Here is a 3383-nt window from a genome sequence, read left to right as displayed (position 1 = left end):
GGTGTGCCTTTGTGTGTAAATAATCTCAGATTAGATTTACAATATTCCCATTGACCAAGGGTTTTTTTGTTTGTTTTCAATTGCAGCAGTTTAATAATAAACTAACCCTTAAGTAAAGAAATCAGAGTGCATATACTTCCCTAGCAGGCAACCTCACAACTCTGGCTTAGAGAGAGCAGTTATTTTGGAATCTAAACTGCATATATGTATATATGTTTGTACATATTTATCACTCTATTTATTTATTTATTTATTTTACTTGTACATATCTATTCTATTTATTTTATTTTGTTAGTATGTTTGGTTTTGTTCTCTGTCTCCCCCTTTTAGACTGTGAGCCCAATGTTGGGTAGGGACTGTCTCTATATGTTGCCAATTTGTACTTCCCAAGCGTTTAGTACAGTGCTCTGCACGTAGTAAGCGCTCAATAAATATGATTGATTGATTGATTGATAAACTCCCACACACTATATTTTTTAATTGGTGCAAATTGGTTGCAAAACGATTTAAATGCTAGTAATCTGATCAGGGAGGTGAGCTGTCAAACGTTTAGCTAGAAGGTCCAGATTGCTGATTTTTTCTAATGTAACCACTAGAACCTCAGATCAGAAGCAATTATCGGACTGTAAATTCCTTGCGGATAGGGGTCATGTCTACCAACTCTATTGTTTTCCCCCAAGCGTTTAGTACAGTGTTCTGCACAAGATAAGTGCTCAATCAGAGCACCATACTAAGCACTTGGAAGAGCACAATAACACAGTGTTGGTAGACACATTCCCTACTTCATAAATACCTCTGATGATTAGATAGAGCATTGTCCTGGGAGCCAGAAGGATCTTGGAAAAGCAGGGTAGCTCAGTGGAAAGAGCACGGGCTTTGGAGTCAGAAGTCATGGGTTCAAATCCCGGCTCCGCCAATTGTCAGCTGTGTGACTTTGGGCAAGTCACTTCTCTGTGCCTCAGTGCTCTGTCCTCTAGGCCAGGCTGCTTCTAGTGGGAGAGGTATGATCGAACCAAAGTGTTCAAGTCGCCACAACCTGAATATCAGCACAGACTTCTGCCCACCCTCTGGCTATCCCACATTTGGGGCTGGAACCATGAGAATAATCACATTTTTTCCCATTAAGTTTCCCCTGCCACACAGCTGCTACAGTCTTTTCGAAAAGCAAGAACAGAAATTCGACAGGTGCGTGCATTTCTCTGGAGTTGACCAAAGCCAAGTTTGAGGGTTTTCTTTTTTCCATTCTTTTTTTTTCCTCTTACATTTCTCCTAAAGTATTCACATTTATTATAAAGCCAAATAACCTCTTCTTTTAACCTTTCCTCAGTTCCTTTCCTTTATACTGAATCTGAAGCTGGTTTTCCCGAAAACCATGATTTCAGTGAATTGCATGTTCTGACCACTGTTTCAGATGAACCCTTAAAAACTTGTCATCTGCTATGTACTCTAGGATGCGGAACAGTTTTTGTGTGTGTATGTGGGTGCGTGCGTGTGCACATATATGGTATTTTACAAATACTTGCTATATCCCAAGCACTATACTAGGTACAAGATAAGTAGATAAAACACAGTCCCTGTCCCACTTGCGGCTCGTTGTCTAATGGGGAGGGAGACCAGGTATTGAATCCCCATTTTACAGACGAGGAAACAAAGGCATAGAGAAACTAACTGTCTTGCCTGTGCTCATAGAGCAGGCAAGGGGCAGAGCCATAATTAGAACCCAGGTCTCCTGATTCCCAGGCCTGGGCTCTTCCCACTAGGCTGATTTCCAATACAAGCCTGATCGTATTAGTTTAAGCATGACTTGACTTAAGAAAATTAAACGAACCAAGTCATTTGGACCCAAAGATAGCGTGATTTATGATTCTAAATTCTATGGGTCTGTAGTAATGTAGTCCTTATCTTTGGAATGAACTTTGTCATTTGTTATTGTTTTCTAGAACAAAAAGTACAATAAAAGGCAGCTGACAGAAGTCGCCTTTTATGGATTTATAGTTTCATTTATTTGGTCTTAGATATAGTGCCTCACTAAACACCAATAAGCTAGGGACTAGAATGGTTTGACGGAGTCCTGCCTTTGGATTAAAGACTCAATAAATACACAAAAGACTTGTTGCTGTTGAGATCTCCTTTCCAGAAGGCTGTGAAATACTCTTTAGAAGTTCCCACTTTAAAAAGTTGTCCACAGGAAGTGTTCCCATTCTAAGATCCTGCCTGTAGGACTGTGATTTTCCTTTCTTAAAACAGTTGCGGAAGTGGGACGATTGAAAAGCCTTAAAAAGGGTTCTGCTAAAGTATCTGAAAATTAGGTGTTTCTCATAATTCCCCAACATTGCTTTGGCTATCTGATCTAATATTTCAAGGTCAGTGATAAGAAGCAGTGCTGTATATATGTTGTTTCTTCACCAGTTAAAAATGAGCCTGGTGGTTGAAGAATGGAGACAGATCCAGTTTATGGCTCTCTGTGGGCCCAGAAAGTGGAAGGTTGATGGGTCTAAGTTCTCATCGCCCCACTAGCCTTTGAAAATGGATTACTTGCTTCCTAGCACCAATTCCTTTCCCAACATTGCCAGGACTCATATTGGCTATATCAATCAATCAATCGTATTTATTGAGCGCTTACTGTGTGCAGAGCACTGTACTAAGCGCTTGGGAAGTACAAGTCGGCAACACATAGAGACAGTCCCTACCCAACAGCGGGCTCACAGTCTAGAAGGCGGAGACAGAGAATAAAACCAAACATACTAACAAAATAAAATAAATAGAATAGATATGTACAAGTTAGATAAATAAATAGAGTAATAAATATGAACAAACATATATACATATATACAGGCTATAGAGTGGCACCAGTAGCAGTAAGAATGAAAGTCAGTGCGGGGGTCATCAAGTCTGCCAACTTGTACTTCCCAAGCGTTTAGTACAGTGCTCTGCACACAGTAAGCGCTCAATAAATATGATTGAATGAATGAAAGAATGAATGATGATCACCGGGGAATGCTGAAGTGGGTGGGGATAATTACTCTCCCCACTTTTAAAGCCTTAATGAAGGCACATCTCCTCCAGGAGACCTTCCCTGACTAAGCTCTCATTTCCTCTTCTCCCACTCCCTTCTGTCACCCTGATTTACTTTCCTCAGCCTTACGTCACTTCTGTAACATATCTGAAATTTATTTATTTATATGACTGCCTGTCACCCCCTCTAGACTGTAAGATCCTTGTGGACAGGGAATGTGTCCGTTATGTTGCTATATTGCACTCTCCCAAGCACTTTGTACAGTGTTCTGCACTCAGTAAACACTCAATAAATACAATCGATTGATTGACTGACTGACTGAGCGGCCTGGGGGAGTTTTTTCTTCCTCCCAGTGACTACAGAGTCT

This window comes from Tachyglossus aculeatus, chromosome 10 (assembly GCF_015852505.1).
Source record: "Tachyglossus aculeatus isolate mTacAcu1 chromosome 10, mTacAcu1.pri, whole genome shotgun sequence".
NCBI classification, from domain to species: domain Eukaryota; kingdom Metazoa; phylum Chordata; class Mammalia; order Monotremata; family Tachyglossidae; genus Tachyglossus; species Tachyglossus aculeatus.
Note: the sequence above shows the minus strand (reverse complement) of the source record.